Below are 13,193 nucleotides of genomic sequence, written 5' to 3'. Positions count from 1 at the left end.
TCTTTCTGCCTTTAAGACACTTAAACCCTAATTCCTTCATCAAGCTTTTGTCCACTTTCCCCAATACTCCAGTAGTTCAGTGCTCCTGTGAAACATCCTGGGATGCTGTGTGCTAAATGCACCACATTAACAACAACATTGAATTTTCTGGAAGAATGGTATTCTTGAACCGAACCAGGGAGATTCCAACCAATTAGTAAGATAACAGTAACAATAATCAAATGGAATTCTTAAATTCAAAAGGGGGAAAGGCAGGCCTTGAACGAGACTTCAAGAATCAGTTGAACATCTGGAAATAATACATACAAATTCAGTCTTTGAGAAGATGAGGCCAAAATATTACAAAAATAGGGAACACTAAACAATTAAATGAAGTGCAAGGATAATTCAAATAAACAAGCTGTAATCAAGAAGCTGATAAAAGTAAAAAGGTAGCAAAATTTCAAGACCAAGACTTAATGGCTTCCATCTCAAGACATTATGAGAAACATGGCAACAACTTCTTCACCGAGGGTAAGTCATTGCTTTCCAAAGCACTTATGACCCAAGTATTGTCCTTTATCAAAAATGATTAGATCGTTCATGGATAGTATCAGACATAGTACTTTCCCCACACATCAGTCAAAATCTGGAAGTAGCTCATTAAAAAGATACTGAGATTATGTTTTGAAATGTTTGCTTGACAGAGTTGCTGGACAAAACTATTAAAAGTTACAAACTCAAAATAAATTGTACTGTAGATGCTAAGATATAGATCAATCATGATCTAAACAAGTGGTGGCACAGGCCCAAAAACGATGGAATGATTTACTCCAGTGACTAACTACTCAAACACTGAAAACTATTCCACAGCCGCCATTCTGTCTTTCAAACTTGCAAGCTCTTAAATTTACAAGGAGAAGGGCAGTGGATGCATGGAAACACCATCACCTACATATTCCATCATCAAGCAACAAACCATTCTAATTTGATATTCTAAATACTGCTCCAGAGTCACTGGGACAAAAGCCTGAAACTTCCATGTTAAAAGCTGTCAACATTAATCTAAAATTTGCTGGGTTGCCAAAATAGAGTCAATTGAAAGCACATCAAATGGGAAGGAGAAGACATATAAAGGAGAAATCATAAGAGCTAGGAACAGGTTGAGGCAATTCAGTCTCTTGAGCTTTAATCACCATTTAATACGATTGCGGCTGATCCCATCTCGGCTTCAACTCCATTTTCCTGCCCACTCCCCATAACCCTGCAACCAATTAAAAGCATCCATCGCCTCTTTAAACGTCCCAGCATCTACCGCACTCTGGGGTACTGATTTCCACAGACACTCGATCTTTTCAGACATATAGTAATTTCTTATCTGATTCAAATCTACTACCCCTTATTTTAAACTATGGCCTCTTACTCAAGATTATCCTACATGAGGGAACAGTGTAGGGAAAAAAAAAGTGTGCTGCTGGAAAAGCACAACAGGTCAGCAGCATCCAAGGCAGGAGAGTCTATGCTTCGGGCATAAAAAGGAGAGTGCGGGGAAAGGTATCTGGGAAAGCGATAGGTAGATTCTGGTTGAGGGGGGGTTTGGTGAAAGTGGTAGGTTGGAGGTGAGGATGGAGCAGATAGAAGGGAAGATAGATAGACAGGTGGGAGAAGTTCAAGTGGGCTGTGCTCAGTTTGAGGGTTGGATCTGGGATGAGGGGAAACGATGAAATTGGTAGCGTCGACGTTAATGCCGTGTGGTTGGAGGGTCTCAAGGTGGAAGATGAGGCGTTCTTCCTCCAGGCGTCGGGTGGCTTAGCTTTGGCAGCAGAGGCAGCCCAGGACTTGCATGTCATTGGTGGGGTGGGAGGGGGAGTTGAAGTGGTCAGCCACACAGGATGGTGGGTTTGTTTGATGCGTGTGCTCCAGACATGTTTCTGGAAACATTCTGTGAGTTAGTGTCCTGTCTCCCCAATGCAGAGGAGACCACATCAAACGCAACAGACACAGTCGATGAGGTGTTTGGATATGTAGGAAAATCTCTGCTGGATGTGGAAGGATTCTTTGAGGCCTTAGATGGAGGGGAGGGGAGAAGGTGTGAACACGGGTTTTGTATCTTTTCATGGAGTCAAGGGAAAATGCCTGGAGTGGAGGGTGGGTTGGCTTTGGTTGAAGGGCAAGGTGGAGGACCTAATGAGGGAGTCACCGAGGGAATGGTCTCTGCAGAATGCAGATTGGAGTGATCAGGGAAATATATCTCTGGCGGTGGGGTCTGATTGTAGATGGTGGAAACTGCAAAGTATAATGCGCTGTACCTGGAGATTAGTGGTGTGGACAGTGAGGAACAGGGGTTCTATCCTTGTTGCAGTTGGAGGGGTGGGATTCAAGGGCGGAGGTGCAGTAGGTTGAGGAGATCATGTAGATCAGGAAATTGTGGTTCTTGAAATAGGAGGCCATCTGGGATGTCCTGGAGTGGAACTGTTCCTCCTGGGAGCAGATATGGCACAGGCTGAGAAATTGGGAGTAAGGGATAGCGAGGGGGGGTTGGATGCAGGTTTAGTTCAGCTCACTGTGGAAGACGGTGTGTTTGAAATAGATGTCCGTATTGACTTGATCGCTGGAGATGGAGACAGAGGGGTCCAGGAAGGGGAGGGAGATATCGAGATGGTCCAGGTGAACTTGAGGTCAGGGTAGAAGGTATTAATGAAGTTGATGAACTGGTCAACCCCCTCATGGGAGCACAAGGTGACACAGATATAGTCATCAACGTAATGGAGGTACATGTAGTACCAGTGTAACTGCGGAAGATGGACTGTTCCATGTATCTGACGAAAAGACAGGCATAACTGGAGCCCATGGCTACCCCTTTGGTCTGAAGGAAGTGGGATACTCAAAGGAGAAGTTGTTGAGAGTGAGGACTAGTTTCGCCAATCAAATAAGTGTGTCAATGGAGGGGTACTGGTTGGGTAGGCAGAGAGAAAAAAAAAATGGAGGGCTTGGAAGCTTTCCACACGGCAGATGGATACATTCCCACGATGATGGGGCGTCAGCAGCCGGGGAAATGAAAGTTATGGAGGTGGTGGAGGGTATGGGTGGTGTCCCGAATGTATGCGAGGAGTTCCTGGACCAAGGGGGAACAGGACGGTGTCAACATAACAAGGATGTTCCCTCATATGTCCACTTTGTTAATTCCCATTAGAAGAATGAGAGATTAATCTAATTGAGATGTATAAGATGCTAAAATCCAGACAGTACAGGCCTAAACTGGTCAATCTGCCTTCATAAGGCAACCCCTAATCTCTGGAATCAAATCCAGAGAACCTCATCTGAACTGCATCCAACACTACCACATTCTCTACCCTCCTTCACCCACCCCCTTATGAAGGTGAACCAAAATTGTATGCAATACTCCAGGTACCATCTCACTAATGTGCTGTACAGTTACAGCAACATTTTCCTCCTCTCATACCTCTATTTCTTTAATAATAAATGCCAAAATTTTATTTGCCTTTATTACCTGCTGTACCTGCAAACTGTACATGCATAAGGACACCCAAATCACTCTGAAGCTCTCAAACTTAATTCATGTTAAACTGTGGCAAATTTTGGCACATTCACCTAATGTATCCATATCCACTTGAAAATTAGCTATTTCTTCACTGCAACTAAGTTTCCTATCTATTTTAATGCCACCTGCAAATTTGGCTATGGTACTTCCTATTCTCACAAAGTCATTAACATCTAGAAGTTGAGACAGAGCAGGCTGATTACCTGCTCTTATCTTGAGATAAATCCACATAAATAAATTCACGTGTGATTGTAAGCATTGTATGGGTAGGATTCTTGCAGTCTTTTAAGTGTGATTAAAAACTAATCCAAGACTGATTTTGAAGCATTTTTATGTGCTCACAAGAATTCCCAGATTTAAATGGGAACCATTGGTTTGTGCCATTCAGTTTTAATAAGACACACATTCATTTTGTAGCAGCTGCCTCTTGCATTTCTCACACAAATGGAAGACTGAGGTAACTGACATTTTTTCCCTGCTACCTGTGCTAGGGAGATTATTGTATTTTAATGATTACCTGGTAGATAAGCAGAGAAGGAAAAATGGATTTATAACAAGAGGTCTAAGTCTCACTCTCTCTACCCTCTCAGTTTTTCAAGCCTCTCAGAAGGCAAAACCTGGGCAGAAAAGCAAGTTGGGGAAACAACCACTCATCAATACCTTAAAAGATTTTTATAAACTTTGTCACCATCAATAACTGAACAATTGCAACATCAGTTAAAAATCTAAAATTTCAAGGGGTTCAGAAAAGAATTATAAGGATGTTGCGAGGGCTTGAACTACAAGGAAATGCTGGATAGGCTGCTGCTGTTTTCCCTGGTGCATCTGAGGTGAAGGGGTGACCTTCTCGAGGTTTAGAAAATCATGAGGGGCATGGACCGGATAAATAGACAAGGTCTTTTCCCTGAGGTGGGGGAATGTTTAGTACAAGTGGAAAAAGGTTTAAAAGGGACCCAAAGGGCAATGTTTTCATGCAGTGGGTGGTGCGTGTGTGGAATGAGCTGCCAAAGAAAATATTGGAGGGTGGTACAATTACAACATTTAAAAGGCATCTGATTAGATATATGAATAGGGAGGGTTTAGTGGGATATGGGCCAAGTGCTAGCAAATGGGACTAGATGAGCTAAGGATATCTGGTCGGCATGGATGAGTTGCACTGAAGGGTCTGTTTCCATGCTGTACATCTGTGACTCGAACACCCCTTTAAAACTTCTATCTTGTATTTGATGTCACATGTTCTCCCTTTTTGAGATTAGCAAGAAATAAAAATCTCCTTTCTTTCACTCAACAAAACCTTGTAATTGCTCAATTTTAGTTAGTCCTATGTTTTAATTGAAGCTCGATAGCTACATGGCTTTAAAAATAATTGACGCAACGGGAGGGCGTTTAAAAAGGTGACTAATTCACCATTTCTCATCTCATCATAACAATCTGATCACTATTCAACTCCTCTAACGTCACATTCCATCTTTCATGCTTCAAATCATCTAAAACTGCTTACATTTATCACACATTTCATCTACCTTGCCAATCTTGCATCCCAGCTCATAAAATTTTAAAAAAAGTATTCCTCCAGTACGTAAAACCACCCTGCGAATGTTAACTTTCCGACTCTGTGCAACTTTCTTCTATCTTAAATTGCTTCACTACAAAAATGACAGTGACATCAATCCTTTGTCTTTCCCCCATCTTCGGAGGTTGTATCTTTAGCATTCTTCACCCTACATTAGTTCCCATCAATTCCACTGCTTATCAATATTTAAGGATACTATTTAAAAATAAACTCTACGCTTTTAGTCACCGCTAATGTCTTCTGCGCCATACTATCTACTTTTGATTATGCCACTAAATCACAATGCAGTTTCCAGTATTAAATATCAGCACTTGCCACGAAGGACTTTCAGCATAGAGTCATTGATATACAACATGAAAACAGACCTTCAGTCCCGCTCATCCCTGTGGATCAGATATCCTAAATAAATCTAGTACCACTTGCCAGCATTTGGCTCCTATCCCTCTAAACCCTTCCTATTCATATACCCATCCAGATGCCTTTTAAATGTTATAATTGTACCAGCCTCTACCAATTTCCTGGTAGCTCGTTCCATACATGCACCAGCCACTGCTGGTTGCCCCTTAGGTCTCTTTTCAATCTTTTCCCTCTCACCTTAAACCTATGCCCTCTAGTTTTGGACTCCCCCACATCAGGGAAAAGATCTTGCCTATTTATCTTGTCCACGCACCTCAACTTTATAAACCTCTAAGATCACTCCTCAGCCTCCAATGCTCCCGGGAAATTATCAGTCTCTCTATAGCTCAAACCCTCCAATCCAGGCAACATCCTTGTACATCTTTCTGAACTCTTTCAAGTTTCACAACATTTTTCCTATAGCCAGGAGAACAGAATTGGACGCAGTATTCCAAAAGTGGTCTAACCAATGTCCTGTACAGCTCAACATAACCTCCCAACTCCTATATTCAATGCACTGAAGAATAAAGGAAAGCATACCAAACGTTTTCTCCACTATCCTATCTATCGGAGTCCACTTTCAAGGAACTATGAACCTTTTGTTCAGCAACACTCCCCAGACCTCACTATTAAATTCATAAATCCTGCCCATATTAGCTTTTCCAAAATGAAGCGCCTTGCTTTTATTTTAATTAAACTCCATCTGCTACTCCTCAGCCACTGGCCCATTTCATCAAGATCTGGTTGTACTCGGAGGTAACCTCCTTCACTGTCCACTACACATCCAATTTTGGTGTCACCTGCAAACTTACACATCCAAATCATTTATATAATCTCAAAGCAGTGAACCCAGCACCAATCTTTGTGGCACACCACTGGTCAGTCTTCTTCCTTCCAGCAGGTTCTGCATCCAGATAACTAGTTTGCCTCTACTCCATGTGATCTAACCTTGCTAACCAGTTTACCATAAGGAACCTTGTTGAATACCTTACTGAAGTCCTTATGGATCTCACTCACCACTCAGCCTTCATCAATCCATTGTTAGTTCTTCAAAAGATTCAATCAAGTTCGTGAGACATTATTTCCCCACACACAAAGCCATGCTGACTATTCCAAACTAGTCTTTGCCTTTCTAAATTCATGTAAATTCTGTCCCTCAGGATTTCCTCCAACAACACGCTCACCACTGATATCAGGCTCACCAGTCTCTAGTGCCCTGGCTTTTCTTGCCACCTTTCTTAAATAACAGGATCACGTTAGCCAACCTCCAGTCTTCTGGCACCTCACCTGTGGCTATCGATGATACAAATATCTCAGCAAGGGGCCCAGCAGTCGCTTCCCACAGAGTTCAAGGATACAACTGATCAGGTCCTGGGGTTTTATCCATTTTTATGCCCAAAATGGACCAACACCGCCTCCTCTGTCATATGGACAATTTTCAAGAGGTCACTATTTATTTCCTATGTTATCTGTCTTCCATATCCTTCTCCACGGTAAACACCAAGACAAGTTACTCATTTAGCATGTCCCCATCTCCTGTGGTTCCACACATAGGTGGCCTTGCCGATCTCCCTAGTTACCCTTTTGGCCTTAATGTATTTGCAGAAGCCCTCTGGATTCTCTTTAACTCTATTTGCCAAAGCGATCTCATGTCCCCTTTTTGACCTCCTGATTTCCCTCTTAAGTATACTCCTATTGCCTTTATACTGTTCTTAGGAATCACTCAATTTCTGCTGTCTGTACCTGACGTATGTTTCCTTCTTATTTTGACCAAAATCTCAATTTCTCTCGTCATCCAGTCTTCTCTATACCTATCAGCCCTGCCCTTCCCCCTAAGAGGAATATAGAGTCTCTGGACTCTCATTATCTTATTTTTGAAGGCTTCCCATTTTCCAACTGTACCTTTACCTGAGAACATCCACATCCAAATTCTTGCCTAATACTGTCAAAAGTCTCTTTCTTCCAATTTAGAACTTCAACTTTTAGATGTTGTCTACCCTTTTCCATCAATATCTTAAAACTAATAGAATTATGGTTGCTGGGTCCAAAGTGCTCCCTCACTGACAACTCAAGTCACCTGCCCTACCTCATTTCCCAAGAGGTGGTCAAGTTTTGCACTCTCTCTAGTAGGTACATCCACATAATGAATCATAAAATTTTCTTGTACACATTTAACAAATTCCTCTCCATCCAAGCCCTTAACACTGTAGCAGTCCCAGTTTTCAGAAAGTTATAATCCTCTACCATAACCACCCTAGCATTCTTACTGATAACAGAGATTTCCTTAGAAATTTGTTTGTCGATTTCCCACTGACTATTCAGGGGTCTCTGTGGAGAGCACTGAATGTAATTCACAAAATGACTTGAATGAAGGAATCATTTGAAAGAAACATCTTGAATATTTCATACTTTAGTCTAACTAATCACATTTTGATCCACACAAGATCAAAACCCCTTAAAGAAAACCCTTCAAAATGCAGTTATTTTCTAATCCTTAAAAACTAAATGGCAAAAATTAAATTTTTGACAGTTCATTCAAATGCCAATGCAATACTTTGCCTGCAATGAAGCATTTCAGAGATGGCCACTGCTAAGAAAGCTCTTCAGGCACATTGTTTTCCCCTATAAATCTTCAGCAGATTTCTTATGTTCTTCGAAATCTGTTCATTCTGCTGCAACTAGAGATACATAACACTTTTGCACTGAAATGCGATGCTTCATTAAGATTCTGCACGACAGATTAGTCTAAACAAACAGAAAATGAAGTCAGTCTGAGATAAAACAGCTTCTACATTTATTGTTAAAAGGTACCTGCAGTCAAATAGCCATACAACTATTTCAGCGATCTTCCTAAAATGTTTTAAATAGGTGTTCTTTCTAAGAAAAAAATCCTCTTAACCAGTCATATTATTCCCATGAATAATCTTAACTTCATCCTTTGGTTCTCCAGACTGCTACTAAATGTTTCCCTTAGATTTATCTCACACCTAGGATCTTTGGGCTTTTAAAACCCAAAGCTTGATATTCACCAACCATCATTATTTCTCATTTATTTTCACAAATATTATAAAATAATAATTTTTTTTATAGTCCAAGACTTTTAAATTTCTATCCCCAAATTATTGTACTTGAATGTATCCAATTATCAAAAAGAAATACACAAACAGAAAAGCACAGGTCAGGTGAAGTCATACTAAAGTGAGAACACTGTTCCAATCAGAGCCATCTTCGTCCTATGCCCAAATAGAGAAATGATTCATAGCAGTATCAGTGATAAACTTAGTCCTAAATACTTGGATATTTCTTATTGTAAGGAAGTGCTCAGTTTACACCTTGACAGAAAAAGAGAGTAAATGAATTAAGCCCTTACAGTTGGAATAGTTATTTTGATAGATCACCACTAATATAAAGTACAAGGTTCAAATTCAAAATAAAAGTTCAGAAAGGCAACAGATCGTCAGCAATAGCAAACATTCATTTAAATTTCATACCAAGGGGACTTCAATAATTGATTTTGTAACATTTATTCAATCATCCATCGTATATAATCAAAATGACCTACTTATGTCCAACATATAAAATCTAGTTCTCATGTGTTTAAGTATGGCTAGTGTAAATACTTCAACAGAAAACAAAAGGAACATTTTATTATTTTTTTCTTCCAAACCAACATCAGAAAATTAAAAACCTAGTTAGCAGGGGTCAATCACACCATTCTCAATAACTTCTCACATCAGCTCTTCTCTCAACAGATATAAACTTGTCTAATCGAGATATGCTTGGTTAGCTAAGAAAGAAGAAGTCGATAATGCTACCTCCAGGGGAAAATTATTATAACCATCACTTCCCACAAACACATGAACAGTCACAGTCTTTTAAAAGACCTGCTCAGGATGTTCCAAGCACCATTGTTAGAAAAATGCTATAGCCAAATTAGCCCCAGTGTGTTTGCATATGGAGGGAAACTGAGGATTATTTATATTACATATAAAATCATGTAAACTGATTACTCAGAAATAAAATTACTTTCAGAAAAATGGTGAAACCAGCATGTGACAAACATCAAATAAGATGAACTGCTGCTTAATCCATATTTGATCTATTAAATGAAGATTGGAAGTTGACCATAAAACCAGAAGAACTCCCTGTCCCATGGAAAATCCTGTCCAGCAAAACAGGAAGATCAGGGCTAACTTTAAACACTTAAGCCACAAACACAAATTTGACAATGCAGCACTCTCTCACTACTACACTAGCTATTTTAAATTTTAAAATTCCAGTTGGTAGAGATGTTATAAAATAATGAGGGGACAATTCAACCCCTTCAAACCAATTCTACATTTATTTAGGTCACCCCTCGTCGGTCCATCAAAATGAGCCAGCCTTCCTGATTTGAGTCCTCAGGTGATTCAGCAAGCTCCATCCTGGAGCCACAGCTCTTTGTACAGAGGTGTAACAGTTTCACCCTCTCTCATTTTGCCTGTCATTTTCGGCAAAGTTTGTGGGGTAGTGTTCCGGACTGTGCTATAGCTTGTTGGATGATGAGTTGCTAAAGCGAATGGTTTGTGGTGTATCCCTTGTCTCTGTCTACTGGTCAACGAGGCCCTCAAACATATCTTTAAAATGTTTTTTTGTTCTCCTCAAGATCAGGTGCAATCCTTAACTTTCTGGAAACAGAATGTGCTTTGGAGGCCAATTATTGGCATGGAGATACGGTGCCCAGACCAGTGGAGCCAACTTTAAATGATCTGGGTGGTACCATGGTAGACTTAACTTCAACAAGGATGCTGGAGTTTGTATGGCTAACTTTCCATGGGACTTGGTGCATCCTAAGAGAGACACCACTGGAATGAGTTCTCCAGAGTAGTGTTGATAGATACCCCAAAACAACTCAATCAGATCATAACTGATTCTGACCTCAATTTATTTTTTGAAAACCCAAGCTCCTAACTTCTCCTGGTGCACTGTTACCTAATTAAAGTCTCAAATTGACCCAACATCCACAGAGTTTTGTAGGTGGTGCACCTTTCCTGGGTATCCCTAAACAAAGAAAAAGTTTGCATATTGACTGAAGTGTCAGCCTTGACTGTCTCACACACACACACTCCAAGTCATACACCATCTTAACTTAGAACTAGCTCATTGACTTGTCATTGTCGCTGGGTCAATTCCTCTTCCTAATGACACTGTAGAAGTACCTACACCAGATGGACTGCAGTGGCTCAAAGCTCACCATTACTCTCGAGGACAATTAAGGATGAGCAAAAATAAATGGTGATCTTGCCAGCTATGGTCCCGCGCATAAAAATACTTTTAGAAGAAATAAATAAGATTGTTCAAAAATTGTACAAGTACAAGAGACTTGAGCGTCTCATCAAAGCTGCTGTCAAACTGCATTGATCCAGAAATAAACATTCAGCAAGAGACAATTTTAAAAAGGGAGACTGGAAGACACTTTCATCTTCAAGTTATGAACTGCAAAGGCTTTAAGTATCTAAAGCCATCATTACCTGTAAATTGAATTGTTAGTAAATTCAATCCAAACCAAGTAGCTTTTGGTAATTTCACAAACTCCACACCCTCTTCAACAAGATTGACAAGAGATTAGTTCAAATCAGGAAACCCCACTTACTCAAGGTTCACATTTTCCCTTGCAAGTACAGTTTTGCTTTCTTAAAAAGTCAGTTGATCGCACTCGTTACATGCAAACTTTCAGTCATTGCAAATCAAAAACTGAGTTAAAGAGTCAGTCTTGTGATCGTTGCCTATCAGATACAATTATGTTTCGCCGCTTCTTTCTTCTACCCATTCTTCAATCTATCGATACAGTAGATCTTCTGCAAAAGAGGTGAGGTAGGTTGGCACAGATTATAAGATTAAATTTAACAATTATTAGGATTTTATAATCTTGAAAATATTTGGAAAAATTGAAAAAAGTAACATTAGGATTGTTGACAGTAGAATGCTGCAATTGGACAGAAGACGCAGAGAAAGCTGTCCACAAAGCTATAATATTTAAAGTATATGCACCCCAATGGCAACCTTCAAACCCTCCCACCCACTTAAACCATAAATGCCTTTCTCCTAAAGGCCTATACTAGGAGTTTCTACAGTCAATTGCAATGCTCCTTGCACTACCTAAGATCATCCAAGGATTTAATAGTTATCCCTGGTCTGCACAAAACAGAAAGGAGACAGGTAGTGCATGACCAAGGTTTCTAGTCTACATATCCACCAAAAATGTGGAAATTTGATGATTAACAATAATATCAAAACAAAAAAAAATTAAAAATATAGATCGAAAGTTTCCAGCTACAACAAAATTTGATTTCACTGCAAACATTAACCAAGAGTTACTTAATTGTGGAAAACAGTTTACTCTGCAGTCAATCACGTGTGATACACAGGAACAGTGACCATATTTAATTTGCCAAACCAAAATTCACAAAAGGTAGAGAATTTGCTTATACTTCATGAAACAGACATTTTCAAGAGGATACACTATATTTATCTGAGGTACCTTTTCAGATGATCAAAATATTGGCCGAAGTGTTGGGAGTGAGTAGAGAGAGCTGGGGCTGAAGCATTCAACCTTGCAATACCCGCCATTATAGTCCCTCCCTGCCACTCAGGAAAAGATTTATTTATTCCCATTCTGATTCTTGTCTGTCAACCAATTCTTGTTTTAAGCCAATATATAGTTCCTATTGTCTGTAGGAACTGTTCCAGGATGACCACCAGTGCATTCAATATTTCAATGGCCATTTCCTTTAGTATTCTGGGATGTAGATTATCAGGCCTGGTGAATAGTCAGGCTTTAACCCCATTCATTGCCTCAGAACCATTTTCCTACTAACACCAATTTCCTTCAATTAGGCTCTCTCTCTAGATCCCTGGTTTTCTAACATTTCTGGAAGATTATTTGTGCAACCTTTTGTGAGGACGGAACAAAGTTTGCATTCAATTCTTTTGCCATTTCTTTGTGCCCCCTTATAATTTCACCAGTTTCTGACCACAAGGGACTAATCTTTATCATTTCACATATTTATAGAAACTGACAGTAAAAACATCTATGTTCCCTGCAATTTCACTCATTCTATTTTCCCCCTTGTGATCAAATTTGTGTTCTCTTCTGCAGAAGAGAAAAAAACAATATTTTTTTCTGGCAGTTTTATATGTTACCTCCATGGATCTCATACAATCCCTAATTTATTTGATAAGCCATGGTTGCACCACTCGCCTCTTAATTCCCGTGTTGTGCAAAAGTGAGGCAAAAGACTGTTCAGATGCTGTTTGGTTATCGAAGTTTTAAAAGGGATATCAATTCCCTAAAGGATCTTTCCAGATCTAAAGTTTTCCATTATTGCTAGTCACATGGAATTACTTTATGATTTGCATGATAAAACTGCACAGAATACTTGAACTGTAGCTAAATGAAATTTTGTATAACTGTTTTATAACATTACATATAAAAATAAAGACAGCCTGTCAATCTGAACTCACTTTCAGGGAAATGTGAACCATAATTCTTTATCCACCTCACAGTCAACATTTTCCCTTGAGGGTTAGCTTTTTTTTTGAAGCTATGAATATCACATCATATATCCTACACATGAAAATATATATTCTACTGCTCCACCCAACCGACTTTTCAAGTCTTCCTGAATTTCCGGCTGTGTGAAA

At 39.7% G+C, this 13,193-nt stretch overlaps 1 protein-coding gene across 6 annotated transcripts in view; it reads right to left on the bottom strand.

Moving 5' to 3' along the window:
* The window catches only part of pwwp2b (PWWP domain containing 2B), a 188,461-nt gene that overhangs the window by 162,460 nt on the left and 12,808 nt on the right, over positions 1 to 13,193 (bottom strand). The window contains exon 4 of one of the 6 annotated variants that reach the window (XM_072557670.1): positions 6,974 to 11,347. The exons of the other annotated variants lie outside the window; for them this stretch is intronic. The gene's annotated coding sequence lies outside the window, so the exon portion shown is untranslated. Of the gene's footprint in view, positions 1 to 6,973; positions 11,348 to 13,193 lie in introns of those variants that run through there. 6 annotated transcript variants of the gene reach the window in all.

Source organism: Chiloscyllium punctatum, chromosome 38 (assembly GCF_047496795.1).
Source record: "Chiloscyllium punctatum isolate Juve2018m chromosome 38, sChiPun1.3, whole genome shotgun sequence".
NCBI classification, from domain to species: Eukaryota; Metazoa; Chordata; class Chondrichthyes; order Orectolobiformes; family Hemiscylliidae; genus Chiloscyllium; species Chiloscyllium punctatum.
This window is presented reverse-complemented; position numbering and strand designations above follow the sequence as displayed.